This window comes from Oncorhynchus nerka, unplaced genomic scaffold (genome assembly GCF_034236695.1).
Source record: "Oncorhynchus nerka isolate Pitt River unplaced genomic scaffold, Oner_Uvic_2.0 unplaced_scaffold_1045, whole genome shotgun sequence".
NCBI lineage: Eukaryota > Metazoa > Chordata > Actinopteri > Salmoniformes > Salmonidae > Oncorhynchus > Oncorhynchus nerka.
This window is the reverse complement of record NW_027040264.1, coordinates 62,340-77,086: the sequence shown is the minus strand read 5'-3', so window position 1 is coordinate 77,086 and position 14,747 is coordinate 62,340. Positions and strand designations below refer to the sequence as shown.

General features: G+C 48.0%; 1 pseudogene; it reads left to right on the top strand.

Moving 5' to 3' along the window:
* The window catches only part of LOC135570192 (palmitoyltransferase ZDHHC7-like), a 31,894-nt pseudogene extending 19,129 nt beyond the window's left edge, over positions 1-12,765 (top strand).
* Positions 12,766-14,747: the final 1,982 nt, after the last annotated feature.

Genomic DNA, 14,747 nt, shown 5'->3' with positions numbered 1-14,747 from the left:
GTTTGCTGTTTGGGGTTTTAGGCTGGGTTTCTGTACAGCACTTTGAGATATCAGCTGATGTACGAAGGGCTATATAAATAAATTTGATTTGATTTGATTTGTACCTCATTATGTCAGATCCTCAGTGTAGGGGGGATCCTTCCTGACTGTACCTCATTATGTCAGGTCCTCAGTGTAGAGGGGATCCTTCCTCACTGTACCTCATTATGTCAGGTCACCGTACCTCAGTGTAGGGGGGATCCTTCCTGACTGTACCTCATTATGTCAGGTCCTCAGTGTAGAGGGGATCCTTCCTCACTGTACCTCATTATGTCAGGTCACCGTACCTCAGTGTAGGGGGGATCCTTCCTGACTGTACCTCATTATGTCAGGTCCTACCATACCTCAGTGTAGGGGGGATCCTTCCTGACTGTACCTCATTATGTCAGGTCCTACCGCATGTCAGGTCCTCAGTGTAGGGGGAGCCTTCCTGACTGTACCTCAGTGTAGGGGGGATCCTTCCTGACTGTACCTCATTATGTCAGGTCCTCAGTGTAGGGGGGATCCTTCCTGACTGTACCTCATTATGTCAGGTCCTACCGTACCTCTGTAGGGGGGAGCTTTCCTGACTGTACCTCAGTGTAGGGGGATCCTTCCTGGCTGTACCTCATTATGTCAGGTCCTACCGTACCTCAGTGTAGGGGGGGATCCTTCCTGACTGTACCTCATTATGTCAGGTCCTCAGTGTTAGGGGGGGTCCTTCCTGACTGTACCTCAGTGTAGGGGGGATCCTTCCTGACTGTACCTCAGTGTAGGGGGGTCCTTCCTGACTGTACCTCATTATGTCAGGTCCTCAGTGTAGGGGGATCCTTCCTGACTGTACCTCATTATGTCAGGTCCTACCATACCTCAGTGTAGGGGGAATCCTTCCTGACTGTACCTCATTATGTCAGGTCCTCAGTGTAGGGGGGATCCTTCCTGACTGTACCTCATTATGTCAGGTCCTACCATACCTCAGTGTAGGGGGGGATCCTTCCTGACTGTACCTCATTATGTCAGGTCCTCAGTGTAGGGGGAATCCTTCTTGACTGTACCTCATTATGTCAGGTCCTACCATACCTCAGTGTAGGGGGATCCTTCCTGACTGTACCTCATTATGTCAGGTCCTCAGTGTAGGGGGAGTCCTTCCTGACTGTACCTCATTATGTCAGGTCCTCAGTGTAGGGGGGATCCTTCCTGACTGTACCTCATTATGTCAGGTCCTCAGTGTAGGGGGAGTCCTTCCTGACTGTACCTCATTATTTCAGGTCCTCAGTGTAGGGGGATCCTTCCTGACTGTACCTCATTATGTCAGGTCCTCAGTGTAGGGGGGATCCTTCCTGACTGTACCTCATTATATCAGGTCCCATACTCGTACCTCAGTGTAGGGGAATCCTGTAGGGGGAATCCTGAGAGCTGTGGTGACTGACTATTGCTTACATTAATATCCAGCAAGTGATGTTTATCTATCCCAGCGTCTGTGTGGGTAATAACTGTTTTCTCTCTCGCCCTCTTCCTCTCCACCTCTCTGTCTCTCTCTCTCTTTCTCTCCACCTCTCTTTCTGTCTCTCTCTCTCCACCCTCTTTCTGTCTCTCTCTCTCTTTCTCTCCACCCTCTTTCTGTCTCTCTCTCTCCACCTCTCTTTCTGTCTCTCTCTCTCCACCTCTCTTTCTGTCTCTCTCTCCACCTCTCTTTCGCCTCTCTCTCCACCCTCTTTCGCTCTCTCTCTCCACTCTTTCTGTCTCTCTCTTTCTCTCTCTTTCTCTCTCTCTCTCTCTCTCTCTCCACCTCTTTCTGTCTCTCTCTCTCTCTCCCACCCGCTCACTTTCCCCTTTCTACTCTCTCCTGTTCCCTCTCTCTCTCCCACCTCTCCATTCATCTCTTTACCTCCTTCCTCTATCCCTCTCCTTTCTCTGACTCTATAATTACCTACCCTCTCTCCTCCCGTCACTCCTCCTCTCCTTCCCCACTCCTCCCGCCTCTCTTCCTCCTCTCTTCCTCCCTCTCTCCTTCCCCTCTCCTCCCGTCTCTCCTCCTCCCCTCTCTCCTTCCTCTCTCCTCCCGTCTCTCCTCCTCCCCTCTCCTTTCTCTGACTCTATAATTACCCTCTCTCCCTTCCCGTCTCTCCTCCTCTCCTTCCCCACTCCTCCCGTCTCTCTTCCTCCCCTCTCCTTCCCCTCTCCTCCCTCTTCTTCTCCTCCCACTCTCCTTCCCTCTCTCCTCCTGTCTCTCCTCCTCTCCTTCCCACTCCTCCCCTCTCTCCTCCTCCCTCTTTCTGTCCTCCTTCCTCTCTCCTCCTCCCTCCTCCTCCCTCTCCTTTCTCTGACTCTATAATTACCCTCTCTCCCTCCCACCTCCTCCTTCTCCTCCCCTCTCCTTTCTCTGACTCTATAATTACCCTCTCTCCTCCCGTCTCTCCTCCTCCTCCTCTCTCCTTCTCCCCCACTCCTCCTGTCTCTCCTCCTCCCCTCCCCTCCTTTCTCTGACTCTATAATTACCCTCTCTCCTCCCGTCTCTCCTCCTCCCGTCTCTCCTCTCCCTTCCTCTCCTCCTCCCGTCTCTCTCTCCGTCTCTCCTCCCACTCTCTCCTTCCTCCCTCCTCCCTTTCTCTGACTCCTCCCCTCTCCTTTCTCTGACTCTATAATTCCCTCCTCTCTCCTCCTGTCCTCTCCTCCTCCCTCTCTCCTTCCCCTCTCCTCCTGTCTCTCCTCCTCCCTCTCCTCCTTCCCCTCCTCCTCCTCCCTCTCTCCTCCCTCCCTCTCTCCTTCCTCTCTCCTCCCGTCTCCTCCTCCTCCCCTCTCCTTTCTCTGACTCTATAATTCCCCTCTCCTCCTCCCGTCTCTCCTCCTCCCCTCTCCTTCCCCTCTCCTCCCGTCTCTCCTCCTCCCCTCTCCTCCCTCCTCCCTTCCTCTCTCCTCCTCCCTCTCTCCTCCCCTCTCCTCCTCCCTCTCTCCTCCTCCCCCTCCTCCTCTCTCCTTCCTCTCTCCTCCCCTCTCCTCCTCTCCTCCTCCCTCCTCCTCTCCTCCCCTCCTCCCTCCTCCTGTCTCCTCCTCCCTCCCCTCCCCTCCTCTCTCTTCCTCCCTCTCTTCCTCCTTCTCTCCTCCTCCTCCCGTCTCCTTCCCCTCCTCCCTCTCTCCTCCTCCTCATCCTGTCCTCCTCCCCCCCTCCTCCCTTCAGATGTCTCTCCTCCTCCCTCTCCTCCTTCCTACAGTTCTCCTCAATGACCAGTGGAATGGTAGGCTCTGTTTCCTCCTCTGTTGACTGTTACCTCTAGACTACTGTTTCTGTTACATTCACTAGCCTACTGTTACATTCACCCTGTTTACTGTTACTCACTCCTGTATACTGCTACCTCACTGTAGGCTACTGTTTACTCCATCCCTGTGGTAGGCTACTGCCATTCCTGTGGTAGGCTACTGTTTACTGTTACATTTCTGTGGTAGGCTACCTCCTCCCTCTCTCATTCCCCACTCCTCCTGTTCTCTCCTCCTCCCTCTGTTCATTCCTCTGTTACTTCACAGATGTATTCATAGCTCTGTTTATCTCACTGTGGTAGCCTACGCCTCTAGGCTCAGTTTCCATTCACTGTGGTAGGCTTGTTACATTCACTGTGTCACTGACATTCAGTAGGCTACTGTTTACTTCTACATTCACTGTGGTAGGCTACTGTTTACTGCTACATTTACATTCACTGTGGTAGGCTACTGTTTACTAGGTTACATTCACTGTGGTAGGCTACTGTTTACTGTTACATTCACTGTGGTAGGCTACTGTTACATTCACTGTGGTAGGCTACTGTTTACTGTTACATTCACTGTGGTAGGCTACTGTTACATTCACTGTGGTAGGCTGTTTACTGTTACATTCACTGTGGTAGCTACTACTGCTACATTCACTGTGGTAGGCTACTGTTTACTGTTACATTCACTGTGGTAGGCTACTGTATACTGTTACATTCACTGTGTAGGCTACTGTTTACTTACATTCCACTGTGGTAGCTACTGTTACATTCACTGTGGTAGGCTACTGTTTACTGTTACATTCACTGTGGTAGGCTACTGTTACATTCACTGTGGTAGGCTACTGTACATTCACTAGGCTACTGTTACATTCACTGTGGTAGGCTACTGTTACATTCACTGTGGTAGGCTACTGTTTACTGTTACATTCATTACTGTTACATTGTGGTAGGCTACTGTTTACTGTTACATTCACTGTGGTAGCCTACTGTGGTAGGCTACTTACATTCACTGTGGTAGGCTACTGTTTACTGTTACATTCACTGTGGTAGGCTACTGTTTACTGCTACATTCACTGTGGTAGGCTACTGTACATTACTGGTAGGCTACTGTTTATCATTCACTGTGGTAGGCTGTTTACTTCTACATTCACTGTGGTAGGCTACTGTTTACTGTTACATTCACTGTGGTAGGCTACTGTTACATTCACTGTGGTAGGCTACTGTTACATTCACTGTGGTAGGCTACTGTTTACTAGACTACTGTTACATTCACTGTGGTAGGCTACTGTTTACTGTTACATTCACTGTAGGTACTGCTACATTCACTGTTACACTGTTACATTCACTGTGGTAGGCTACTGTTTACTGTTACATTCACTGTGGTAGGCTACTGTTACATTCACTGTGGTAGGCTACTGTTTACTGCTACATTCACTGTGGTAGGCTACTGTTACATTCACTGTGGTAGGCTACTGTTTACTGTTACATTCACTGTGGTAGGCTACTGTTACATTCACTGTGGTAGGCTACTGTTTACTGTTACATTCACTGTGGTAGCCTACTGTTTACATTCACTGTGGTAGGCTACTGTTTACTGTTACATTCACTGTGGTAGACTACTGTTACATTCACTGTGTAGGCTACTGTTACATTACTGTGGTAGACTACTGTTTCACTGTGGTAGGCTACTGTTACATTCACTGTGGTAGGCTACTGTTTACTTCTACATTCACTGTGGTAGGCTACTGTTTACTGTTACATTCACTGTGGTAGGCTACTGTTTACTGTTACATTCACTGTGGTAGGCTACTGTTACATTCACTGTGGTAGGCTACTGTTTACTGACTACTGTTACATTCACTGTGGTAGGCTACTGTTTACTGTTACATTCACTGTGGTAGGTTTACTTCTACATTCACTGTTTACTGTTACATTCACTGTGGTAGGCTACTGTTACATTCACTGTGGTAGGCTACTGTTACATTACTGTTACATTCACTGTGGCTAGGCATTACTGTTACATTCACTGTGGTAGGCTACTGCTACATTCACTGTGGTAGGCTACTGTTTTACTAGGCTCTACATTCACTGTGGTAGACTAGACTACTAGGCTACTGTTACATTCACTGTGGTAGGCTACTGTTACATTCACTGTGGTAGGCTACTGTTTACTGCTACATTCACTAGGTACATTCACTGTTACTGTAGGCTACTGTTTACTGTTACATTCACTGTGGCTAGGCATTCACTGTTTACTGTTACATTCACTGTGGTAGGCTACTGTTACATTCACTGTGGTAGGCTACTGTATACATACATTCACTGTTAGGCTACTGTTTACTGTTACATTTCTTTAGTGTAATGGCAGATAGAGATAAAGCAAAGCAGTTCGACACAAACAACAACACAGAGTTACACATGGAGTAAAACAAACATACAGTCAATAATACAGTAGGTAAATATATATACAGCATGTGCAAATGAGGTAGGATAAGAGAGGTAAGGCAATAAATAGGCCATGGTGGCGAAGTAGTGGTGGGTAGTATATGGGGCTTTGGTGGCGAAGTAGTGGTGGGTAGTATATGGGGCTTTGGTGACAAAACGGATGGCACTGTGATAGACTGCATCCAATTTATTGAGTAGGGTATTGGAGGCTATTTTGTGAATGACATCGCCAAAGTCGAGGATTGGTAGTATGGTCAGTTTTACGAGGGTATGTTTGGCAGCATGATTGAAGGATGCTTTGTTGCGAAATAGGAAGCTGATTCTAGATTTCATTTTGGATTGGAGATGTTTAGTATGAGTCTGGAAGGAGAGTTTACAGTCTAACCAGACACCTAGGTATTTGTAGTTGTCCACGTATTCTAAGTCGGAACCGTCCGGAGTAGTGATGTTGGACAGGCGGGTAGGTGCAGGTAGTGATCGGTTGAAGAGCATGCATTTAGTTTTACTTGCGTTTAAGAGCAGTTGGAGGCCACTGAAGGAGAGTTGTATGGCATTGAAGCTCGTCTGGAGGTTAGTTAATTAACACAGTGTCCAAAGAAGGGCCAGAGTTATACAGGATGGTGTCGTCTGCTTAGAGGTGGATCAGAGAATCACCAGCAGCAAGAGCGGCATCATTGATGTATACAGAGAAGAGAGTCGACCCGAGAATTGAACCCTGTGCCACCCCCATAGAGACTGCCAGAGGTCTGGACAACAGGCCCTCCGATTTGACACACTGAACTCTATCTGAGAAGTAGTTGGTGAACCAGGCGAGGCAGTCATTTGAGAAGCCAAGGCTGTTGTCTGCCGATAAGAATGTTGTGATTGACAGAGTCGAAAGCTGCAGTATTGTCTCTTATCGACGGTTATGATATCGTTTATGATATCGTTTAGGGTGTGGCTGAGGTGCACCCATGACCAGCTCTGAAACCAGATTGCATAACGGAGAAGATACGGTGGGATTTGAAATGGTCGGTAATCTGTTTGTTGACTTGGCTTTCGAAGACCTTAGAAAGGCAGGGTAGGATAGAGTCGGTCTGTAGCAGTTTGGGTCCCCCTTTGAACAGGGGGATGACCGCATTTCTATCTTGTCGAAAAATGTTATAGTTAGGGATGGGAATGTCAGGGTTTTTGGTGGCCTTCCTAAGCCAAGATTCAGACACAGCTAGGACATCCGCGTTGGCAGAGTGTGGTAAAGCAGTGAATAAAACAAACTTGAGGAGGCTTCTTATGTTAAAATGCATGAAACCAAGGCTTTTACGATTACAGAAGTCATCAAAAGAGAGAGCCCTGGGGAATAGGAGTGGAGCTAGGCACTGCAGGACCTGGATTTACCTCTACATCACCAGAGGAACAGAGGAGGAGTAGGATGAGGGTGGGGCTAAAGGTTATAAAAACTGGTCGTCTAGTACGTTCGGAACAGAGAGTAAAAGGAGCAGGTTTCTGGGCACGGAAGAATAGACTCAAGGCATAATGTACAGACAAGGGTATGGTAGGATGTGAATACAGTGGAGGTAAACCTAGGCATTGAGTAACGATGAGAGGGGTATTGTCTCTAGAGACCCTTTTAAACCAGTTGAGGTCACCGCATGTGTGGGAGGTGGAACAAAATGGTTAGCTGAGGCATATTGAGCAGGGCTGGAGGCTCCACAGTGAAATAAGACCGTTATCACTAACCAAAACAGCGATGGACAAGGCATGTTAAAAGGGAGAGGCGTGCGTAGCCGAGTGATCATGGGGTCTAGTGAGTAGCTGGGCGAGCTGGAGACACGGTGATTCAGACAGCTTGTGGGCCGGGGCTAGCAGACTCGCAGAAGAGCCTTATGCATGGAAGAGTCAGTTGTAGCCCCCTCGTGTGGTTACATCGACAGACCAGTCGTGACGGATCGGCAGGGCTCCGTGTAATAAAAGGGTCCAGGCCAATTGGCAAAATAGGTATTGTATCCCAAGTGGCTGATGGACCTCTTCAGCTTACTGGGGATGGGCCTAGCACAGGCTAGCTCCAGGCTAATTGTTGCTTTCTTCGGAACAGAGACGTTAGCCAGGGGGTAGCCCTTGGATAGCCGCTAGCTAGCTGTGATGATCCAGATGAGAAGGTTCAGAGCTTGCTGTAGGTATCAGTATATGTGGGGGAAAAAGAGTCCAGTATGCTCTGGGTTGAATCGCGCTGTGCAGACTGGCAGGAGTTGTCCGGGCTAAAGGTTAGCTTATGACCGCGAGCAGTGGCTAGCTGACTACTAGCTAGTTAGCTGGCTAGCTTCTGTTGGGGATTCCGGTTCTAAAGTAAAGAAAATAGCAGATCTATACCACATTGGGTGAGGCGCGTTGCAGGAGAGTATGTTGAAGTTGAGGTTTAAAAAATATTTTTTAAATAAATGCGAAGAAAAAATATATATACACTGGACGCGACAAGACGAAGACAAAGATGCATGACTGCTACGCCATCTTGGATATGATGATGAAATAATGAGGATGATGATGATGAAATAATGAGGATGATGATGATGATGAAGATTGATGATAATGATGTTTATAATAATGATGATGATGATGATGATGATACATTTGATTTGAAATGCTTTTAAATGTTAATAGAACCTTTATGATCAGAGGACAAAATAATGACACCCCTCTCCTCCTCTGTCAAAATAATGACTGTCAAAATAATGACCCTCTCCTCCTCTGTCAAAATAATGACACCCCTCTCCTCCTCTGTCAAAATAATGACACCCCTCTCCTCCTCTGTCAAAATAATGACACCCCTCTCCTCCTCTGTCAAAACCCCTCTCCTCCTCTGACAAAATGACACCCCTCTCCTCCTCTGTCAAAATAATGACACCCCTCTCCTCCTCTGACTGACACCCTCTCCTCCTCTGACAAAATAATGACACCCCTCTCCTCCTCTGTCAAAATAATGACACCCCTCTCCTCCTCTGTCAAAATAATGACACCCTCTCCTCCTCTGACAAAATAATGACCCTCCCCTCACAAAAATAATCCTCCTCTGTCAAAATAATGACACCCTCTCCTCCTCTGACAAAATAATGACACCCCTCTCCTCCTCTGACAAAATAATGACACCCCTCTCCTCCTCTGACAAAATAATGACACCCCTCTCCTCCTCTGTCAAAATAATGACACCTCTCTCCTCTCCCACAAATCCATCTCCCAGAATGCACCGACTTCTCTCCGCCAGTGGCGGTGATGCTGATGATCTTCCTCTGTCTGGAGGCCTTCCTCTTCCTCACCTTCACCGTGGTGATGTTCGGAACGCAGATACACTCCATCTGCAACGACGAGACGGTGAGGCACCAAGCTCTGTGGTCGTCACCACTTAAAGGAAGTGTCAAGGTTAACACATTATTACTGACACCGTCCAGCCTGCAGTGGTGGAAAAAGCTCTCAATTGTCATACTTGTCATACTTGAGTAAAAGTAAAGATACTTTAATAGATAATGAATCAAGTAAAAGTGAAAGTCACCCAGTGAAATACTACTTGAGTAAAAGTCACCCAGTGAAATACTACTTGAGTAAAAGTCACCCAGTAAAATACTACTTGAGTAAAAGTCACCCAGCAAAATACTACTTGAGTGAAAGTCACCCAGTAAAATACTACTTGAGTAAAAGTCACCTGGTAAAATATTACTTGAGTAAAAGTGAAAGTCACCCAGGTAAACTACTACTTGAGTAAAAGTGAAAGTCACCCAGGTAAAATACTACTTGAGTAAAAGTCACCTGGTAAAATACTAGAGTGAAAGTCACCCAGTAAAATACTACTTGAGTAAAGGTATTTGGTTTTAAATGTACGTACGTATCGAAAGTAAATGGACAAGTACAGTTGAAGTCGGAAGTTTACATACACTTAGGTTGGACTCATTAAAACTCGTTTTTCAACCACTCCACACATTTCTTGTTAACAAACTATAGTTTTGGCAAGTCGGTTAGGACATCTACTTTGTGCATGACACAAGTCATTGTTCCACCAATTATTTACAGGAAGATTATTTCACTTATAACTCACTGTATCACAATTCCAGTGGGTCAGAAGTTTACATACACGAAGTTGACTGTGCCTTTAAACAGCTTGGAAAATTCCAGAAATTATGTCATGGCTTCAGAAGCTTCTGATAGGCTAATTGACATCCATTTGAATCAATTGGAGGTGTACCTGTGGATCTATTTCAAGGCCTAGCTTCAAACTCAGTGCCTCTTTGCTTGACATCATTGGAAAATCAAAAGAAATCAGCCAAGACCTCTGGTTCATCTTTGGGAGCATTTTCCAAACACCTGAAGATACCACGTTCATCTGTACAAACAATAGTACGCAAGTATAAAAACCATGGGACCACGCAGCCGTCATACCGCTCAGGAAGGAGACACGTTCTGTCTCCTAGAGATGAACGTACTTTGGTGCATAAAGTGCAAATCAAACCCAGAACAGCAGCAAAGGACCTTGTGAAGATGCTGGAGGAAACAGGTACAAAAGTATCTATATCCACAGTAAAACGAGTCCTATATCAACATAACCTGAAAGGCCACTCAGCAAGGAAGAAGCCACTGCTCCAAAACCGCCATAAAAAAGCCTGACTACGGTTTGCAACTGCACATGGGGACAAAGATAGTACTTCTTGGAGAAATGTCCTCTGATCTGATGAAACAAACATAGAACTGTTTGGCCATAATGACCATCATCATGTTTGGAGGAAATAGGGGGAAGCTTGCGAGCCGAAGAACACCATCCCAACCATGAAGCACGGGGGTGGCAGCATCATGTTGTGGGGGTGCTTTGCTGCAGGAGGGACTGGTGCACTTCACAAAATAGATGACCTCATGAGAAGGAAAATGATGTGGATATATTGAATCAACATCTCAAGACATCAGTCAGGAAGTTAAAGCTTGGTCGCAAAATGGGTCTTCCAAATGGACAATGACCCCAAGCATACTTCCAAAGTTGTGGAAAAATGGCTTAAGGACAACAAAGTCAAGGTATTGGAGTGGCCATCACAAAGCCCTGACCTCAATCCTATTGAAAATGTGTGGGCAGAACTGAAAAAGCGTGTGCGAACAAGGAGGCCTACAAACCTGACTCAGTTACACCAGCTCTGTCAGGAGGAATGGGCCAAAATTCACCCAACTTATTGTGTGAAGCTTGTGGAAGGCTACCTGAAACATTTGACCCAAGTTAAACAATTTAAAGGCAACGCTACCAAATACTAATTGAGTGTATGTAAACTTCTGACCCACTGGGAATGTGATGAAAGAAATAAAAGCTGAAATAAATCATTCTCTCTACTATTATTCTGACATTTCACATTCTTAAAATAAAGTGGGGATTCTAACTGACCTAAGACAGGGAATTTCTACTAAGATCAAATGTCAGGAATTGTGAAGAACTGAGTTTGATAACCTCTTACAGCTCCCCCCTACTTTGTGCAATTTCCGCCTTAAGACATACCCAAATCTAACTGCCTGTAGCTCAGGCACAGAAGCAAGTGTTCAAATGTTCATAAATGACCAGCATGATCCAATAATAATAAGGCAGAACAGTTGAAACTGGAGCAGCAGCACGGCCAGGTGGACTGGGGACAGCAAGGAGTCATCATGTCAGGTAGTCCTGAGGCATGGTCCTAGGGCTCAGGTCCTCCGAGAGAGAGAGAGAAAGAGAGAATTAGAGAGAGCATACTTAAATTCACACAGGACACCGGATAGGACAGGAGAAGTACTCCAGATATACTCCAGATATAACAAACTGACCCTAGCCCCCCGACACAAACTACTGCAGCATAAATACTGGAGGCTGAGACAGGAGGGGTCAGGAGACACTGTGGCCCCATCCGATGACACCCCCGTACAGGGCCAAACAGGAAGGATATAACCCCACTCACTTTGCCAAAGCACAGCCCCCACACCACTAGAGGGATATCTTCAACCACCAACTTACCATCCTGAGACAAGGCCGAGTATAGCCCACAAAGATCTCCGCCATGGGCACAACCCAAGGGGGGGGCACCAACCCAGACAGGAAGATCACATCAGTGACTCAACTCACTCAAGTGACGCACCCCTCCTAGGGACGGTATGGAAGAGCCCTAGTAAGCCAGTGACTCAGCCCCTGTAATAGGAGATGACTCAGACCCTGAGTCATCTCCTAGTCTGACTGGACTACAGATCATTCTGGTCCCTGAGTCATCTCCTAGTCTGACTGGACTACAGATCATTCTGGTCCCTGAGTCATCTCCTAGTCTGACTGGACTACAGATCATTCTGGTCCCTGAGTCATCTCCTAGTCTGACTGGACTACAGATCATTCTGGTCCAACTCCTTCAGTTTTCCCCTGATATCCATGAACAAATAGAACAAAATGTCTGTCCTGAATCGACCTAGTTGAGGCAGCAGTAGCACGGTTTCATTAAAATAGTGTGTTGACTAAAGTGTCTGTCTGTTGTCTGTGTCTGTCTGTCGGTGTCTGTTTCATCTCCCAGGAGATCGAGCGTCTGAAGAATGAGAAGCCGACGTGGGAGCGGCGTGTGCGCTGGGAGGGGATGAAGGCCGTGTTCGGAGGCCCGCCCTCCTTCCTCTGGTTCAACCCATTCACCGGCCTGCGTCTGCGGCGCCTACTGATGACACGTACACGCCGTAGTGGTGTGGAGTTCTCTGTCTGAGGGCTGAGCAGCCAAACACAGCTCTTCACCGTCTGATACCCCCGGACCTCTCTGGACCGTCTGGTACCCCCGGACCTCTCTGGACCGTCTGATACCCCCGAACCTCTCTGGACCGTCTGATACCTCTGGACTGTCTGGTACCCCGGACCTCTCTGGACCGTCTGATACCCCCGGACCTCTCTGGACCGTCTGGTACCCCCGGACCTCTCTGGACCGTCTGATACTCCCGGACCGTCTGGTACCCCGGACCTCTCTGGACCGTCTGATACCCCCGGACCTCTCTGGACCGTTGAACACATCATGGGGGTTCTGGTGGTACCTCTGGACTGATAGGATGGGGTGTGATCTGTGACCTCGTGAATGTAGAACAGCTGTACCCCCATACACACTACAGGGGCTCCCCTGAAGTCCCTGACTCTCTGCCCTTAGAAAAAGTGCTTCCAGCATGGCTGTCTCCACCCCACTGACAGGGAGACCTGTATCTGGGTCTGTCCTCCACACAGAGAGACTAGGGCTTTATCTGGGTCTGTCCTCCACACAGAGAGACTAGGGCTTTATCTGGGTCTGTCTGTCCACATAGAGAGACTAGGGCTTTATCTGGGTCAGAGTGTCCACACAGAGAGAGTAGGGCTTTATCTGGGTCTGTCCTCCACACAGAGAGACTAGGGCTTTATCTGGGTCTGTCCTACACACAGAGAGACTAGGGCTGAATATGGGTCAGTCTGTCCACACAGCGAGACTAGGGCTTTATCTGGGTCAGTCTGTCCACACAGCGAGACTAGGGCTGAATATGTTTCTGGGCCTGTCCTCTACACAGAGAGACTAGGGCTGAATATGGGTCTGTATCTGGGTCAGTCTGTCCACACAGAGAGACTAGGGCTGAATATGGTTTTGTATCTGGGTCAGTCTGTCCACACAGTGAGACTAGGGCTGAATATGCTTCTGGGTCTGTATCTGGGTCAGTCCTCTACACAGAGAGACTAGGGCTAAATATGGGTCTGGGTCTGTCCTCCACACAGACTAGGGCTTTATCTGGGTCTGTATCTGGGTCAGTCCTCCACACAGAGAGACTAGGGCTTTATCTGGGTCTGTATCTGGGTCAGTCCTCTACACACAGAGACTAGGGCTGAATATGAGTCTGTATCTGGGTCAGTCTGTCCACACAGCGAGACTAGGGCTTTATCTGGGTCTGTATCTGGGTCAGTCCTCCACACAGAGAGACTGGGGCTGAATCTCAAGCTGAACCCTTGGCCGCTAATCCTTTTGTGTTTGATAGTGATCACTCAACTGCCACTGTTCTGGGACAGGGAGAGACCAACCTGCCCTCCTCTGCTGTGAGTCCCATTCAGTCAGTCAGCCAGCCAGTCAGCCAGTCAGCCAGCCAGTCAGCCAGTCAGCCAGCCAGCCAGTCAGCCAGTCAGTCAATCAGTCAGTCAGTCAATCAGTCAGTCAGTCAGCCAGCCAGCCAGTCAGTCAGTCAATCAGCCAGTCAGCCAGCCAGCCAGCCAGTCAGCCAGTCAATCAGTCAGCCAGTCAGTCAATCAGTCAATCAGCCAGCCAGCCAGCCAGCCAGTCAGTCAGTCAATCAGTCAGCCAGCCAGCCAGCCAGTCAATCAGCCAGTCAATCAGTCAGCCAGCCAGCCAGTCAGCCAGTCAGCCAGTTTGCTTTTTTAAGGAGCTCCTCTTCTGTCTTTTTGATGAAGAACCTGCAGTATGGAACTGTCGAGGTGTCAGTCACAATCATTGTTCTGCTCTGAAGACACTGAGTTGTGATTGGACGTTAAACAGGATTTGTCTAGGACACCCAATGGACAGACAGGACAGGGGTGAAATGACGTTCTGAGTTAACTACACTCCAGGATTTGTCTAGGACACCCAATGGACAGACAGGACAGGGGTGAAATGACGTTCGGGGGAGGTTCTACCAGAATTGAGCAAATCCGAAACGCTGAAAAATGTATTTTTGTTGATTCTTTGTATTTTGTCTCATTGGTTGTTTTTCCTCCTTGGTTAGGAGCTGCTACAGTGTTTCCCAAGTCCCCCCCTTTACCAGTGTTTCCCAAGTCCCCCCCTTTACCAGTGTTTCCCAAGTCCCCCCCTTTACCAGTGTTTCCCAAGTCCCCCCCCTTTACCAGTGTTTCCCAAGTCCCCCCCCTTTACCAGTGTTTCCCAAGTCCCCCTTTACCAGTGTTTCCCAAGTCCCCCTTTACCAGTGTTTCCCAAGTCCCCCTTTACCAGTGTTTCCCAAGTCCCCCCCTTTACCAGTGTTTCCCAAGTCCCCCCTTTACCAGTGTTTCCCATGTCCCCCCCCCTTTAACAGTGTTTCCATGTCCCCCCTTTA